At 47.9% G+C, this 18,372-nt stretch overlaps 1 protein-coding gene across 1 annotated transcript in view; it reads right to left on the bottom strand.

The window, feature by feature from the left end:
- The window catches only part of LOC6597792 (chaoptin), a 125,199-nt gene extending 107,677 nt beyond the window's left edge, over window positions 1–17,522 (bottom strand). The window contains exon 1 of the mRNA XM_026990742.1: window positions 17,430–17,522. The gene's annotated coding sequence lies outside the window, so the exon portion shown is untranslated. The remainder of the gene's footprint in view (window positions 1–17,429) is intronic.
- Window positions 17,523–18,372: the final 850 nt, after the last annotated feature.

Raw genomic sequence — 18,372 nt, forward strand, 5'->3', positions numbered from 1 at the left:
GAGCAGTCGCTCAATGGGCGACGATGCTGACAGCCCGAAATGGGAATCAGACCGAGAATCGGAGAATCAGATACCCAGTCGAAGCCCCCCTACCCCGTCTGCAGGACACGTGTGCGTGTGTGTGTGTGTGTGTGTGGTAATGTCCCCCAGGGCCACTTGAGTCACGCTAAAGAGGCACTCTCAGGCAGAGAGACAGACAGACAGACAGACAGACGGAGTGTCCTCCGAGAGAGCCAGAGTGGATATCTCCCATGCAGATGGAGGAGACAGAATTCGGGCCAGCAAAAACCGCTGTCGGGCACGGGGCACTAGAGTAAGCTCTCGGTGTGGCAGTGGCAGCTCCTGGCTCCTGGCTCCTGGCGCCTGGCTCCTGTACCCCACTCGCAGCGCCCAAGGCAGACACACTCTCGCTTCGCACGCCCAGGCGCACCTCTCGAAAGGCATCACACATCAAACGGGTATTCCGTTTCGGATTCCGCGGAAAGCCAGACCCGAGTAGGCCTCTCCTTTGGTGCCTGTCCCATCCGCAGATCCGGACGATCCGATCACGAAGCAGACGTTCCCAGACGGAGACAGAGACAGAGGCAGAGGCACTCCCATGGACTCCAGGGCCATTGTCACAGGCAGGACGCAGGCACCACAGAGGAAGATTGGATCTTCGCCGTGGACTCGTCACGCCTTTCGCAGAGCCCAGAGGCAGGAAGCAGGCAACACTGGAACTTCTTACCCCCGCACAGCCTCTGCCTCTCTGATTCAATCTCCGGGCGGAGAGCCTCCACAGCCACAATCCACACCTCTGGTGCATCTCCACATGGGGGACTGTTTTCGGGGATTTGCTCCGCCTTTCTAGTCCCCACTTGAGGGGACTTGGATGGTGTGGCAATTCGTTTTTGAGTTTCAATAAATTTTGAAATGTTTTCACCCGTCAGGAAGGAGCCTCAACCACGGAGCGTACTCTGCCCGGACATGGATCCAACAAATAAAACCGCAATCGTTAAGCGCATTCCATGGGCATGGTAGGGGCTGGGGAAGGGCAGGGGCCGGGACAGGGCAGGGCCTAAATAAGCGATTAATGGATTAATTAATCGGTAATTGATACACGAATCGGAGGGCCATGATTGTCCGGGGAAAGTGCCGTGAAGCGTCGGAGAGTTCATCAAGCTGAAACGATGAAACGATGAAACGATCGGCGGCTTTTGTTGAACGAGAATTGAACAAGTTAAGCGATGATCCATCGAGGGGCGATGGGGGCCGTCGAGGCAGCTCCACCATCGCCCCACCATCCGCCTGATTATCGTTATTCATTTACTCATTCGTTGCACAAATGCAACGATAGTCCTGCAGCAGAGCAGGGCAGAGCCCAGGAGCCGGAGGCCTGCATGTCGATGTCGATGTCGATGTCATGTCATGTCCTTTTCTTTTTTTTTTTTTTTGTGCTATTCAGCAAACCGTCAGATCCAGCCCCAGCTTCGGTTATGGGGGCATGGGGCATGGGGCATGCCGCAGTCCTGACACATGGAGATCATTGTCGCCGCGCACTCGATTGCACTTGGAAATGGATTTTCGGGGAAGGGAGGGCTTTCGTAGCGGGCTTATTACGCCAGAAATACCAGAAATACCAGAAATGGCATCAAATGCAAATGCAAATGCAAATTCGAGGGCGGACGGGAGGGAGTGCCCCCCGTCCGGAGACACAACTAAAAAGTTGATTTCTGGATTGGTCTGGCATTTGCATAAAATTCGACCGATGCACTGTCAATCAGTTTAGTCCGGCAGTCATTCATTCATTCATTCATTCATTCAGTGCCGCCGGTCCTTCATGGGTTTGTTGATCTGTTGACAATCGCCTCTGGCCTCTGGTCTCTGGTCTCGACTCCTGTGTTTCGTTTGCATTGAATGTCTATATCGAATGCAGTGTCCCCCCCCCCCCCCCCCCGCACACACACACACACTTCTGGACACATATCAATCTGCTGCTGGACAACACAGAGCACACACAATCAGTGTCTGTAAATCAATGACAGCGGTGCGTGCCTTCAAGAACGACTAAGGGCTACCCAGGATTTGGGGAGAGAGGGAGAGCAGTCCCCAGAGGGGAGAGGGAGCCCTCGATCAGCGATCATCAGCCTTCGAAGAGTGCCCAGGAGTAGCCGCTTACTCCTTTCACCCCAATGGGCAATGGGCAATGGGCAATGGGTAGCAAAAAGTCAAGAAAATCGAATAGAAAGGGCACGAAGCCACGCCCCCTTGGGGGACCTTGGAGGGTGGCTGCACAGGCAAAAAGTCGAATGGATTGAATATTGAGTTTATGATGTTGTCGCTGGCAATTTTCGTTAGCTTTAAGCGGTTTGCCGTTGGCTGATGGCATGGAAGCTGCTGCCTATTGTTGTGTGCGTTGCGTATACGCAATATGGCCGACTCTGCGTGTGTGTGTGTGTGTTTTGTCGATTATATGCTCCACAGAGCTGCCAACACACGCAGTTTTCGCACGCTTCACTGCGGGCAGTGGCAGTGGCAGGGACCTGGGGCACGGGCCCTGTCGCCGCGCCTTCTCTTCGAATGTTCCATCAAGGAGGGATGTGTGTGTGTGTGTGTGTGTGTGTTCGTGTTTATGGAGTCATGCAGTAAATTGAATTTTGCCCACAACAACGACATTAGCCATATCACAGGCTCTACTCTCTACTCTCTACTCTCTACTCTCTACTTCCTGGCCGTCTGGCGTCCAAGGCGCCGCCGCCGCTTGCCACAGAATTTTTCCCTTCAACTTTTTGCCGGCTTTGTTTTTGCGTGGTCCCCCACAAAGGGGTCGCTGTAACACTCCCTCGTATTTGGGGGCTTTATCGGCGGCATAATTGTATATGCTCCCCCCCTTTGGCACCCCCCTCCCCCGCATTAGCATATGGAATGATGTCTCTGTGCCATTTCGGGCTGTCGGCTTTTCGGCTCTGATTTGGCGCGATTTGAGCAGGCTGCCGTAAACAATAATTGTCTGAGCAGAGTACAGTGCGTAACGAAAGTGTATGCGGGGGACTAGAGGGCCCTCTGCCCGCGCCACTCATCGAGAGGCCTTCGAGTGGATGATTCCGCCCTGTTTACTCTCGATTCCTGGCCTCCAAAGATGCATCTCCGGGCAAACTAGTCGCACTTTTGCGCTTTTCACTTCCCCACAGCCTCGGCCACACCCACTTCCTGCCGGCACTTGGGCGGGGGCATCATCGCTTAGGTAATTCGAGTCAAACTTTATGCGAAAGTTGCAAATTTGCACCGCAATTTGTGCAAAGTTTTCTTCTTTTTTTTTTCTGTGCGGCGCCGAGGAGCATTCGAATGACATCATCATCATCATCATCGTCACCAGAGCGGCAGAGTGGCAGCAAGGAGCAGCATCTCTCATTGCAAATCGATAAGGGTGGTAGGGGGGGTAGGGGGGGGAGCACCCATCAACAAAAATCAATTTGCACTCGTCACAAAAGTGTGGCCAAGTGGCGGGCGGCGCATTTAAAACTAACTTGAATGACAATTATGCCCCAGTCCAGTCTCCGATTTGCATTTGCCCTCAAACTTTTGGCCAACCCCCACCCCCAGCCCCTCTCGGGCGATTGCTGGTCATTTTGGGGCAAGTTTGGCCACCGCATTTCACAGTCCATTGCCGGTGGCTGTTGTTTCTGCCGCTGCCGCTGCCGCTGCCGATGATTTGATTTAAATCATTTTTATTATTCGTGGCCGGAGATTGTGGGTCTGCGGTTGGGCTATGAAAGGGTTTGCCCGTTGGGAAATACACCCATCAAACCCCATTATCATCATCGTTGAAACTTGGTGTTTGGCCAACTTTGACCCGGAGAAATTCAAGTGATTTGATTAAGGATCGAATCGTCCGTCCGTCGAGGCACACAAACCCCCCCCCCCCCCAGGGGGCTCGGGGCCAAGGACTTGTGTTAATTGCCATTTAATCGACTGTTTTATCGAATCTCGTATTTATAAGCACAGAAGATTCTTCTGGCAGGATCATGGGTCCTGGGCTTTTCGGTGCCTACTTTTGGGCGATGGCACTGGCACTTGCGGCTTTTGTCTTTGAATCACATTTAAAGAGTTCATTTTCATTCACGCCACGCGTCTGGAATGCGCGAAAGGCGTTCCGCGTTCCCGTTATGGGTTTTCCATATTGCTTTTGCCACAACACACACACGGGGCACACACACACACTCGGGGCACACACACACACTCGGGCATTTGCATGCAGATGTGCGACCGACTGCCAGAATCCTTGTCTGCGGAATTACGCGCTTTAAAAACAATTTTGTCGATTTGCGCCCCTTCTTTTTTTTTTTTTTGTCCTGCTTTTCTCCGTGCTGTGTGCCGTCCTGTGTGCTTTTGGTTTTTTAATATTTTATTGCGCATATCAAATTCGCATTCGAGCGGAAATCCCTAAACAGGGCCAAAACGCCTCTCCACCACCCGGACGGAGGGAGGGAGGGAGGGGTGGAGGCACTGTCAGACAGACAGACATATGCACGTGCTTCTGTCACTCGCTTGTTGGTTGCCGAATCCGAATCCGACTCCGACTCCGTGAATCCCCAGCCACGGACTGCGGGCCACGGGCGGCCCTCGTGTTCCGTCTGGCGAATGTTTATGAATACATTCGCTGAAAAGTATGAGTGCACATGGGTGCGGATGAGGATGCGAGTTGGCGGTATGAATCGATGGATGGCTGCTCGGATGGATGCGTCTGGTTACCTTGAGAGGCTTGTGGCGTTGCCGTCGACTTTGCTGTGGCCTCAGGCGCTTACTGGAAATCAGCGTGCCAGAGTAATCTTTTATTGATTCCAAACGGACTGTGATATCTGCACTGTTGTGCACGCGATAGGTGCCTGTACAGGCGCATCCTTCCCCTCACAGACTCGTCTCCTTCTCAGGCGCGGATCGAGGCGCTTGGACAGAGCTCGGATCGATTATTAAACGATATACTTACAGTTAATTCGATGAACATTCAATGGAAGCAGAAAACAAGGGCTTTAACAAACACTTAGTTCAAGCCACAAAACGTATGGCATCGATTATTGATCGATATACATCAAATCACTGGATATTATCGATATTATATTGAAACATGGGTCCAGGCACAGCAGCTAGGCAGTAAGTGTCTCCAGGGGCAATTTCGAAATGGCTAACGATAAATAAGACCCTTCGATTAATAATCGATATACATGAAATCTTTAAAAATGATCGAAACTCAATTGAAACACGTGTTCCGGGCACTTATTGACGCCATTTTCAGGATAAAGATGCTGCTTTGGTTCTCATATGCATCCGAGCTCTCCACATATGTTCCATCTCTTTCAAATAGAGCCTTGTCTGGCGGAAAATCAGCTCTGCAGTGCGTGCAACCAGGTGGAAGCAGAGGCAGTCACAGTGCCTGCGGCCTGTGGCGGAGCCGTAAGCCTGGCAATATGTTGGCTGCAGGTAGCCCTCCGACTGACAGCTTAATAGTTTTTCCCAGTCAATATTATGCTATTTCGTGATGCAGCCGCACACGACCGACCCCTGAGTTGTGGCTGCTGCTGCTGCTGCTGCTGTCTACCTGTTGGGGCATCCATCCATCCAGCACTTTACTATTCTTCTTCGTGGTGGCACACGCCGCACGGCGGCAGGTTCTTCTTCGTCCCGGCTACCATTTGGCGAGGCTCATTTGGCTCTTGGAAATTTGATTTCGTATGCAATTTCGGGCCAGCTTTTCCAGGGGTCGTCCAGGGCCATCAAATATGCAGATTTAATGCCAGAAATATAATTTTTGCTGCATTAGCGGCTGCCACTGGCCGGGAGGTAGGCAGGCGGCCAACGCTGCGTATGCGCGATATTCGATTAAGCCCGCTTTCTCCCCACAGAAAACAAAAAAAAAACAGGAGGAGGAGGAGGAGGAGGAGGAGGAGGAGGAGGAGGAGGCGGAGGAGAGCCTTTTTTTTGCTGCCTGCATTTTGTCGGGGATTAAAGGCCACGACCGAAACTATCGGTTAGGGCTAATGCGAGTGAAATTTAGTGGTGAAAGTGCGGCCGGAATTAGCGAATAGTTTTTGGAGATTTTGTGGGATTTGACGTTGGATTTTTGGTTCGAAATTGGATATTGGATATTGGAAATTGCAAAAATGCATCAATGATCAAAGGATTTGCAAAACAAAACAGAAGCAGAAGCCGAACGAAATGCAACCATTGGAAATGCATTAAATTCGAAAGGGAACAATATGGAAATCGCATCCAAGGAGCCAGGAGCCAGCTGCATAAATAGAAGCCCCCAACAACCTCCCCCTCCCGCTGCATCCCCTAAAGCCACACACATTTCACTTGAATCCCGGCCCCAAGCCCCAAGCCCCCAGCCCCAAACAAAACCTCAAATCTCACGTCGCAAATTAGGTTTTCTTTTAGTTAATAGAAACATCTATAATTTCCGATTAGGTCCCGTCCCCAGCCCTGCCCCCTCGCCCATCCACATCCGCAATATGAGCCATTATCTACTTATGCCATTTGGCCGACAATTTCCATCCAAAAGGGAAATGCGGCCGGCCCGTCCGTCCGTCCGTCCGCCGCTAAGCCATGAAATAAACAATGAGACAAAAACTGCCAACGCGGTGAAATTTGCGAATACCCTGACCATGGGGCAGGCACTGAGGGACTTGATGCAACGTTCGGAACACGCAGAATAATGTGACATTGGGAAATGCTGTATAGAATACATCTAGAAATAGTGTCTTTAAATATCATATATGATTAGAAGGTGCCCAGGCAGAAACACCCATCGACCGACGGACGAATGGATGAAGACTTGACTAATTTCGAAAGAATGCCAAGATACGACTCGCTTAAAGATCTTTTACTATAAAAAGAAAACTCTAGAAACATACCACAAAAAATACTATAAAAATACCGAAAAATACCATAAAAATTTAAAAAAAAATACTATACAAAATATCAAAACATATATAAAAAAAATCTACTAGATAAATACCAAAAAAAATACTCAAAAAACCCATAAAACACAAAAATACTACACATACATATTACGGATAAATACCAAAAGAAAAAGAATACCTAAAACACACAAAAAAACAAATAGAAAAAAGAAAACCTATTAGATGAAAAAAGGCGTAGAAGACTAAAAAAATACCATTAAAATACTACATTAAATACAAATAATTACAAAAAAAAAAAAATAATAATAATGTCATCAAGAACCAATACCAAAAAAGAAAACGTAACAGAAGTATGCAAACAAAGTGGAATAATAAATACCAGACATACTAAAAATAAACGATCCCTGAGTGATACCAAATTAATACCGACATTAGGTCATATCTTTGCAGTTGTTTTTCAGTGAATCGAGATTTCGGTGCCGAACCCTTTGCTGTCCTTGAGGGTCTCCTCCGCCTTTTGTCCTGGGGGAAAACGACTTTGAATTAACATAAAAGAATATGCGAGGACATTCGGAGTTTATTCTTTCTTTTTTTCGGAGTAGAACGACTTACAGTTATGACGGAAGGGACTGTCTGTATGTGTGTGTGTGTGTGTGTGTGCATAAAATCAGATATCAAAAATTGTTTACAAATAATTTAATAGCCCCAACGCACGCATGTCACGCATTTCGAATGTCCTGCCCACAAGCAGGACACACACACACACACGCACACACGCACACACAGAGCCAGAGACATACATGCAATCCATAAATCGGCTTTGTTGACCGGAGGACTGGACCATGCATTGGTATTGGTGCCAGAGATTTGTTACCTCGTCCCACTCTCCACCCCCTCCCCCACTCTCCTTTTAGCTTATGCCACTGACTGCGGTCACACGAACGGACAAAGGACCCTCTCACTGCCACCCTGCCACATGTGTGTGTGTGTGTGTGTGTTTTGGTCATAAATAAAATGTTAGTCCGAAAACAGTGTAAGCAACTCATGTTAGGCCGAGGGACCGTGGAATGTGGGGCACTGTGGGGCACTGTGGGGGACTGTGGGGCAGCGGATGCGACTACACGACATTAGGCCGAATTAATGCGCGCAAGGACTTAAGTCGCAAATTTATTTCTATTCAACATACGAGACTAAACGATAGGCCGCAAAACAAGCGATACTCCCCGCCAGCCACCCCTTCCCTGCCCCTGCCCGTCGCAGCCCCCTGCACGTACACTGAGAAAAATTGGGCACTGAGCACAAGAGAGTCTCAGTCTCCCATTGGGTGCCTCCCCAGAGTTTAGGCCTTTGGCAATTTATAGACAGTTTTCTGGTTTTAATTTGGGATTATTCTAGTGCCATTCTGGTATTTTAGAGACTCTGTTTTCAGTATTTTTTAGCGCGTATAATGCTAGTATTTAACATGTGTCTATTTTAGCATGTGTCTAGTATTATTTTGATATGTCTAGTATTTTTGGTGTTTATTCCCTTCTTTTTTGGTATATTTTATATCATTTTCTTCTTGTTTTTTTTTCTGCGTATTTTTTAAAATAATTTTTAGTATTTTTCTGGTATGTGTTCTAGTATTTTCTGGTATTTGTACTGTAATATTTCTGGCATTTTGATAGGCCATTTCTGATAACTTTTTTAGTATATTCATGGTATTTTCAGGCGTGTTTTTTCCTTAGGTATTCTTTTGGTATATTTCGGGAACACCCATCCCCATACGATCCATTCAAAAAACTCAATCCTCTCGAACGTCTATGGATCTCCCTCCTTGGATTCCTCTCAGTGTGTGTGTGTGTGGGTGGGTGGAGGCACCCTGAATGTTTGTGTATGTTCTGTTGAACATTTCGGCATGACAGTGGAAATCCGGCGATAAATGTTACCAGCAAATGTGCGAGTGCCTACCAAAACTGGTCAGCCGACCATTGGGGTGGTGCGGTGCTGGGGCGGTGGCAAGTGGTTGGGACGTAAATGCTAACTGGTACAATTTAGGTGCTCCATTCTCCATACTATTCATTCAGGGGGGAGTGGACGCCGGCCGACGACCGACGACCGATGGGCGATGGGCGATGGGCGATAGGCAGGGGTCCGTCCGCCCTGCCGCTCTCCACACGCTTTGTGTTAATTTGTGGACAAATTTGTGCGCCGCAACGGATGTACGGCAGGAAGGGCAGGATGGAAGAAGATGGGTGCTGGCTGCTGGATGGTGGGGATACCACGCATTGTCTTCCTGTTCGCATCTAATCCCAGGGATCAGCAATCGATAATGAAGTTGCCGAAAAACACACGCGCCAGTGTCATAAGTTAGATGGAATGGAATGGAACGAGATGGGATGGGATGGGATGCGGATCCGACGCCACTGTGGAAGGGGGGGAACGGGCAATGGAACACAGCGATTTGTTTGCTGCAAATCCAGTTATCGATGAGCTTTCCTCATCGATGCCGACGATGATGGGGCATGGAGATGGAGATTGTTGCCTGGCCACTGTTTCAATTTATGTTAAGCATGGAACACCGAACAGGAACGGGAACGGGAACGGGAACAGGGGCATACGCTACGCACGCTCCGTTGAGTCCTGCTGATGCCCTCCTGTTGTCCTGCTCCTGCACTGATTCATGCATTTGCTTACGACTTCCACAGGAGTCCAAAGGACCACAGGAAAGTGGAGAGTCGATTGCGGGGTGCGGAGTGCGGAGTGCGGAGTGCGGAGTACGGAGTGGTGGGGCTTGGATTGCTAAGAGAGTCCCACAAATTGTGAAATTTATTGTATGGCAGAGCTTAGCATCGGAATGAATGCCGTTGAAAGGCAGCCCGGAAATCCCTGTTTTGTTGTCTATTGCTTACTTCAATTACTGGCAAGCAATTTTCTGGCTGCCAAGATATGTATCTACCGCAACGTCCAATGCGATTGTTACACCGAAAATTCAATTCAATTTGGTCGATTGTGGCTCTCTGAGGTGCCCCCATGGAAGCGAAGGAGCACAGGCGATCTGCTCGATCTGCTCGTGTCCCCGACGATCGTGTTTCAAGCATCGTGTTTCCCTGCTTCCCTGCTAAGGAGCCAACGATCAGCTGTCGATCGCAATCAATCTGCTCATGAAACATTCGCTCGTTACTCCAAGTCCAAGCGATTCCCACTCGTCACTCGTCACTCGTTTCTTAGTGGGAGAACTCGTTCTGGTAGCTCTATCCTTCTCGTTTTCTGTAATTACAAACATCTTTGCCCTGCGCCCTGTTGTTGTTGAGTGCCCAAGGGCCTCGAGGGTAAATCTGTTGAAGATTCAAGTCAATAGAAATTTTCAGCTACATTAGCCGTCCGGCGAGTAGAGGAGAGGAGAGGAGAGGAGAGCGGAGGCATGGCTTTTCCGGCTGGGGTTACGCTTTCGGTCTGGGGCTTAACTTTCAATTCATTAGGCCATAGAGTCACACAGTCACACAGTCACACGGTCGGAGGACGGCACAGAAGCATAGCCGAGGCGAACGATGTGACAGAACTTTTGCCGAATGGCCGAAAACAAAAGCTAAATACAATCAGCTGTAAACAAAAGCCTCGCCCGACGGAGGCGGCTCTCCAGAAAGGGGTTAAGCGGAGAGGGGTAGCCTAAGGGGGGGGGGGGGGGGGGGGGTCTAAGACAAATTAGTTGCAAGTTGCAAGCGGCAGGGTCGGGGGCTTGTGCTGGAGGGGTTCCCTGTTTCTTTAGAGTTTTGTGGCAAAACGAAGCTGGAAAACTTTTCTTAGGCGCTGCCAAAGTTCCACCTCTCTCCCGCTCCCTCTCCCGCTCTCTCTCTCTATGGCTATCTCTGTCCCTGTCTATCGGTTCTGTGGGCATTGTTTAAAGTTTTGTGCAAATGTGAAATAGAATTGGACAACGCAAAAAGGCAGCCAGGAGCAGCAGCAGAGCGCCACTTGGCTAACAGGGAAAACTTTTCCCTTGCACTTTCATTACTTTTCTTTCTTCCCGAAGCCGAGGCTGAAGCTGGAGCTGTGGCTGTGGCTGTGGCTGTGGCTGTGGCTGGCGCAGAGGTTTCCCGGCTTCGTGGATGCTGCCACTTTGGCAATGCGCGAATTAGCCAAATAATAAATAAGTGCACGACAAAAGCGCCAAAAGAGGGAGGAACAATTTTGGAACAACAATGAAATTACTTTGACTCGTCGCTGCGCTGTAATGCCACCCCCCCTCGGCGTAGGGGCTGGGGGACGGGGCTGGAGGGGGGCACAAACTTTGTGTACTTTGTATGCGAGTGCAGTGTGTGGCAAGTTGATGATTCCCCCCCTCCCTCCCTCTATCACCCTACCCACAAGAAGAAATAAAAATTGCATTTCGGTTTCTCTAGTTTTTCCTCGTGCTTCCCCCCTGCCGTTTGTCGCCTGCCGCAAAAGTTTTGCTTATGTCCAGAGCAGGAATGGGACCCCAGTCTTACCTATAAACCCCCCCCCCCCTCTCGCGTTCCCCTCTCTGATGACCCCTACGGCTGCCACTGACACAGTCATCATGTCGTACTGACCAAATGGTCTGGAGATGCTCGAGAGGGGGTCGAGAGAGGCAGAGGAGGAGAGTCTCTAATTATTTTGGCTGACATTGCAAGTTCGTTTTATTATTTGAACTTTTGATAAGAAAGTTGCAAGCAGTTGCTCCGCCCCTCCGCCGCTCCGTCCCCCCCTTCGTTCTGTGGCAAGTTGTGTTCTCGGTTCGCTTTTATTGCCACAGATAGCCCACAAGTTTCCTTTCCGCTCCTCTGGCCTTAAGTGAGTGCACTCATGGCCAAAGTTTTTGTGACTTTGAATATTGCTCATACGCCCCCTCCGCATGTGGCGGCTCTCTCTCTCCCTTTCTCAGGAGATTTCCATGTGGAAGAAGGGCTTTCCATCATCAGTCAGTCAGTCAGTCAGTCAGTCCAAATGCAACTTGCGGAAAAGAGTAGGTGCCAGGGCGGAGGCTGGGCCCTAATGAATTTTTCATGCACTTCCTGTTCCTGCAACGCGCCCTAACTTCATTTGTGCCACACCAAAGACGCTACAAGTGCGAGTGGCGGCAGCAGCAGCCACGCGGTGCATATGCGTAATCCTGCGCCGAAGCCAGTCGGCGGGGGGGTACGAGGGGCATGGCGTGGCCTGCCATGGGGTGGCATATGAATGCAACTTTGCGACTTGGGGATCCGTTTAGTTGAACGGAAGTCGAGTGCTTTCGTAATTTGTAGCAAACTCCTCTTGTGGCACAACACCCCCCCCCTACCAGCACACACTGCCAATGGCTGCTCTGCTCCACTCTGCTCCGTTCTGCTGTGGTTGTTGTCCTTTTGTTTTGAGTGAATTACGCTGCCAGATCCCCAGGATCAGCTTAAGTGTGTGCTTAGGGGGAGGGGGAGAAACACGGTGGACGGTGGACGGTGATGGGGCTTCAAGTTTGTATTCGAATGAAATCCCAAGATTTGAGCACGACACAGAAGTGGATCTGAGCCACGAGCCATCGTTTGAATCATTCAATTAGGATTCATCGGAGCAGGTAATCGGTTTCAAATGAATCAAGACTCCTCTGCGATTCCTACGACCCCATACAAATACGGTATTTTTCTGGTCTATCGTTCTGGTATTTTTATGTTTTGGAGTATTTTCGTAATATTTTTCTTGGTTTATTCCAGTATCTTTACTATTTGGTATTATTCATTCATATTTTCCAGGTATTTTTCCGGTTTCGTAATTTTTTTCTGCATCTATCATATTATTTTAGTAGTTTTTATTATTTTTTTGGTATTATTTTTTTGTCTATTGTTTTTGTTGTTTCAGATACCTTTCTGGTATTTTTCTAATACTCCATGTTGAATTTTTTAGATTTTCCTTTTTCTTATAGGCTTATGTTGGTATTATTTTAGTATCTCTTTTTCAAGTATTTTTCTGCTATTTTTCTAGTATTTTTCTGTTTTTTTCTAGTATTTTTCTGCTATTTTTCCAGTGGTTTTTTTTTTTGTTTTTCGGATCCTTTTCTGGTATTTTTGTGTTCTTATATTTTTCTGTGATCCGTACATCACTGAAAAGAGTGCTGTCAATGGCATAACTATCGCATATGCAAATTTGTGTTGTAATAATAAATGAATAAAAACTCAATCCCTCGAACAGCCCCTTAGATTATACCTATACCAATTGAGACATGGAAAAACAATGCAAGAAAATCACCATCAAACCTGTTGGAGAGAGCCAGGGAGCCCCGCCGCACAATCCATTTCGTGGGACTGGTACTCGGATTCCAAAAAAAAATTATAAGCAGAGCGGAGCTGAGCAGAGGGAGAGGGAGAGGGAGAGGACATGCGATTGCCAGACGGTAATCACGATAATTTGCATGCCGGCCATACCCCAAAGGACATGCCCAGGACACAAAGGATACGTGTATGCAAGGCAGTGAAGAGAAGAGTTTCAAGTTTCGAGGGGACGTGAGGATGGGTCCTTCAGATAATACCAAGAATAATTTCTAATTAGAAAAGCACACACACACACACACACACACACACACACACACACACACACACACGAATGTAAGAGTGTAGAGGAAGAGGGCAAATATTTAACGAAATTATTAATGTACATAAGAGAACTCGAGAAATGATGGGAACACGAGCCCGGGCACGAGCACGAACAAGAGGCATTCATTACTCATTTAAGGAGCAAGCTCCTCCCCCCCACCACCCACCCACCGAAATGCAGGCAACATTCCGGCAGCCCGTACAGTCCGCACAAACAATTAAAAACCGTAAATGTCCCCACATGACAAAGTGTGAACTTAATTTCATTTTTGTAATTTACAAATGCAACACACAGCGGAGAAAGCAGAGAAAGCGGAGCAGGAGCTGGGGGAGGGGGAGGGGGCGGGGGAGGGTCCTTGATAATGGCCCCAAGGAAGTGGCTGGCAGCAGACGAAAGGCGAAAGAACTAAATATAAATGAAAATGCTTTCTCTGCAAGCCACAAAAACAAGACAGGAAGCAGGAGACAGGACACAGGAGACGGCACAGAAAGAGAGAGAGAGAGAGAGAGAGCAAAGAGCGGCAGGACCAAAGCAACTGCCACTGCCACTGCCACTGCTGCAACTCCTTCGACAGTAACGAGCCAAACGAAGCGCATACACAAATGAAAGTAATTTTCCAAATACTTATGTGTGCAGCACTGCATCTGTGTGTGTGTGTGTGTGTGTGTGTGTGTCAGCTCCAGCTCCAGCTCCAGTGTATCTGTGAGCCAGCAAGCTAGTCATTTTTCAAAGCTTAATTTCCACAAACAAGCAAAAAGAACAAACACACAAAGACAGGGGGAGAGGGAAAGGGAGAGGGAGAGGGGGCCTGAGACAGAGACAGAGACAGAGACAATAAAAACCAACTGAAGGAAATGGAATGCCGAAAACAAAACAAAATAAAAAATAAAAAAACACCAAGCAAAACAAAGCTTCAATGTAATGAAGCCGAAAACAAAAGCAAAACATTGGCAGAAGCGTACGCCAAACAAAAGGAGAGGCAAGGAGAAGCGAACCTGCCGATACCCTGTAATCGCAGAATATAGAACTATTTCTGATCGTACTTCTGATCAGACAGACCTCAACCGAAAGATGACTGGCTTGTTGTAAGGCCGCAGCGCTTAAAACTCCCATTCTAAGAATTTTCTTCGACTTTTATCGGATCTCTGGAGCTCCAAGGAAAAGGCAAGACCCCTCAGGAACGAGTGGGAAGAACACTCCAGTAATGGCTATACGAGAATGTACGATAATCAGAGCCACTTTTTATTTGCAGTATTTTTCTGGTATTTATTGCATATAGCAACTATTTACTATTATGTACTATTTTGTACCTTGTATTTTTTGGTATTTCCTGTCGTTTAAATCGTATTTTTCTAGTATTTTCTGGTATATGCATACCATTTTTGTGTTATTTGTTTAGCTTTTTTTTTGGTACTTTAATACATTGTTTTTTAGTATTTTTCTGGTATATTACATGTTATTTTAACGAATTTTTCGTTTTTATAATTTTCAAATATTCCTGTATTATTTTCCTAATATTTTCTACGTATATCCTAATATTTTAATGGTATTTTTTGAGTAAGTTCTGGTATATTCATAATATTTTCCTTTTATTTGCTTAACTTTGGCTGTTGGTCTAGTTTCTAGTATTTTTCTGGTATTATATAATTTTTCCAAAATATTCGTTTTTGCAATTTACAGTTATTCTTTTATTACTATTTCTAGTATTTTGTTAGTATATTCTGGAATTTTAATGGTATTTGTCTAGTATTTTTTTCTGATATTATTTCGTGTATTTTGTTACTGTTTATGGTATTTACATGGTGTTTTTATAGTATTTTCCTGGAGTTTTGTTATATTATTATTTTGTATCAAGGTAATCGAATAAAAAAAACCTTTTAAAAACGGTATCAACGGAGGTTTAGAGGCAAAAAGAGATGCCCAGAGAAAATGAGACAGTGGAGCAAGTCGAAGGGAGGGGGTGGGGGGCATGGCATGCCAAAAATTGAGTACTTTTCAAGTGCGAGGAACAGAACAGAACAGAACAGAACAGGAGACGGACAAACTCCTTCGAATGCAATGAATATTTGAGCAACGAGTGGCGTCTGCTGATGCCTCTGCTGCTGCAGAATCCTGGAAAATGATTGAACGAAATGTACGAAATTGTGAGACTTATGAAATGAAATGGAGAAATGGGGAAACGGGGAAACGGGGAAACGGGGAGGTACGCATCAAAAGAGTTTTATAAATTAAGAAGAAACGATTTAATTGCAACTAATGGCATGCCGGGCCCCTTGACAGGAGGGAAACATGCAGTGAATGGACTAGATATGTTCCCTCCTCTCCTCTCTGGAGTGATTTCTGCAAGGGTATACCCCAGTCGGGGGCTGGGAGGCCACCATTTTGGGCCACAGATTTAAATTCGCCGGCGAATCTTTCGTGCCCCATCGTCTGGGAGGCGCTTATCTGACGCCTCTGACATAATATATGGCACAGCCCCACAAATGAGGTTTACCTAGCACATGTCCCCTCGTCCCCTTGTGCCCCCTTGTGTCCCCTTCTGTGGCAGCAATTACATGTCGGCTGATGGCTTGGCTTTGCTTTCAATTTGGTTGCACTTTTCGGCTGCCAAAAAGGGGAGGGGGGAAAAAACTGTTTTGATGCTCGCGTTTCTGGCATCGTTGGATGCGGTCAAAGATTGGCCGGAGATTGCACGGGAAAATGGAGCCACTGGAGGAGCCACCCCATAGAAATCGTCAAATAATTAGCAGCCGACCGCGAAGGCGCCTCGGAACGGAAATTGATGCGGACTTGTGGCAGGCATCGATTTGTGGCACGGTCCATCACTGAATTATGAATTGATGAAATTTTGCCTTCGGTTCTGTAATTGAATCGCCTGCTCCAATCGCCTGTTGCTTGCCCCACACAGCGTGCCCCCCCCCCCTCCCCCCCCTCCCAATCCCCCAACAATTTGTGGCTGTCTCGAAATGATTAATTTATTGAAATTTACGCTGATTGTCGACGTTTGGCAAACACGTTTTATTTATGTTCCTTTATGCCGATAATTTGTCAAAAAGTCGTAAATTATAATATTACAAAACCCGCAAAAAGCCCCGAAAAATCCAAGCATCAGAGCCGGAGAGCGAGAGAGTCACAAAGGAAAATCCTCCCCAGGGAAAACAGAGGGAAAGGGGGGGAGGGGGGGGGCAGAACTTGTTAGCTTTTGGGCTGCGGAGTGCCCAAAGTTTTGCACAAAGAAATTTCCCAAAGTTGAGCTGCGACCGGGCTGGGGAGGTGCCTCCGAGGTGCCACGACGATCAGACATGCTCGCGGGAACGTGGTGGATTGATCGTGGACTTGTGGCCTTGTAGGCACTCGAAGGAGCCTCGAGAGGGGCCCTGGAACCCTGGCTCCTCCCCCCCACTCCCCAGACGAGCGTGTGAAAGCGGGCGGGGAGTGGCGAGTGAAAGCCATTCAGTTTTCCTTGCGGTTAAGTCGTAAGAGAGATGGAAATATGCTGCGAGTGGGGATGGGGGTGGGGATGGGGGTGGAGTCTCGTGTGGTTAGGCCGCAGACTTTGTGTCCCCCCCGCCACGCCCCTGTGGGAGTGGCAACAGGCAGGCGGGCAGGCGGGCAGGCAGGCAGGCATTTCTACAGAGTGGCAACGATAGCGCCTTCAATTATTAATTATTATCGCCGCAAAGCCAAATGTAAAAGCCTTCAATTAAAACTTACGCACACAAAAAGTGCAGGCCGGATACCTGCACGCACACACAGATACAGATACAGATACAGATACAGATACAGATACGGGGAGGAGATCCTTTTGCTTTGCCCTGGCCAGTGCATTGCTCGACGCTTGGCCCAGATTTCAGATTTCAGATTTCTTTTTCCCGTTTCCCCATTCCCCTCCCGTTTCCCCTCCCGTTTCCCTCTTGCTGTTGTTGTTTTTGTTAATGATTTATACAAGGATTAATTTATACTCACTAATGGATTTCAGTGTACAGGCGGCAGTGTCCTGGCAGAGGCTGTGCGTCCGGCAGCATTCAATATTATCAATTACTCAGGCAGCCTTCGAGTGAGTCTGCAAAAGCAACAGCAGCGAAAAGAAATTAAGGGAAATTAATTATGGCCCAGTAAGCAGCCGCCGCATGCAAATTGCTTCGTATTTATTGGATGGCATCGCATCGCATCGCATCGGTATTACTATTTGCCCGAGTATCTACCACTACGCATCTACGCATCAGTGCTCTCTCCCTGTCCCTCTCCCTCTCCCTCTGAATCGCATTCGCATTCGCATTCGTTTCAGGTGTCGCAGGTCGCGGGTTCGCCGCTCCACTCATAAAAATCAACTAATTTGCACACTTTACGCCATGGGAAAAGTCCTTTGCTCCATTTGCAACCATTTGGATGCCACAAAAAGCGAGAGATAGCCAAACAGAGAGGCAGCAAGGGCGAGGCAAGGGGCGGACAGAGCGAGGCAGAGCCACAAAAAAGTGAGGAAAATGTACGGAAACGGCTGTCAATAAAATAAATGAGCGCCATTAGCAGCGGAAAATGATGAACACTTGAAAGTGTTTCGCCCGGCAAGCATCGAACAGGACCCAAAAGCCGCTGGCCCCTGGGCCCTGGGCCCTGCCCCCTGTCAGTGCCCCACTGCCACGCCACCAAGCGACTACGCCCATTTCTGGGAGCAAAGCAAACAGCAGTAGAGATAAAGAGAGCGAGAAAGCAAGGCTGAAGGGGGGAAAGGAGGGGGACAGACAATGCAAAACATTGGCAATGGAGAAATGGTGGGGAATCGGGAAGCGGGAAGCGGGCAATGGGCACGGGATGCCATTCGAGTGGTGAAATTTCGAGCATTTATCGATTGAAAGAGCCCATAGAATCGATATACATATATCGATAGTCGATAAGGAGAACTATCGGT

Source organism: Drosophila persimilis, unplaced genomic scaffold (assembly GCF_003286085.1).
Source record: "Drosophila persimilis strain 14011-0111.01,24,50 unplaced genomic scaffold, DperRS2 tig00000606-arrow-arrow-pilon, whole genome shotgun sequence".
Taxonomy (NCBI): Eukaryota; Metazoa; Arthropoda; class Insecta; order Diptera; family Drosophilidae; genus Drosophila; species Drosophila persimilis.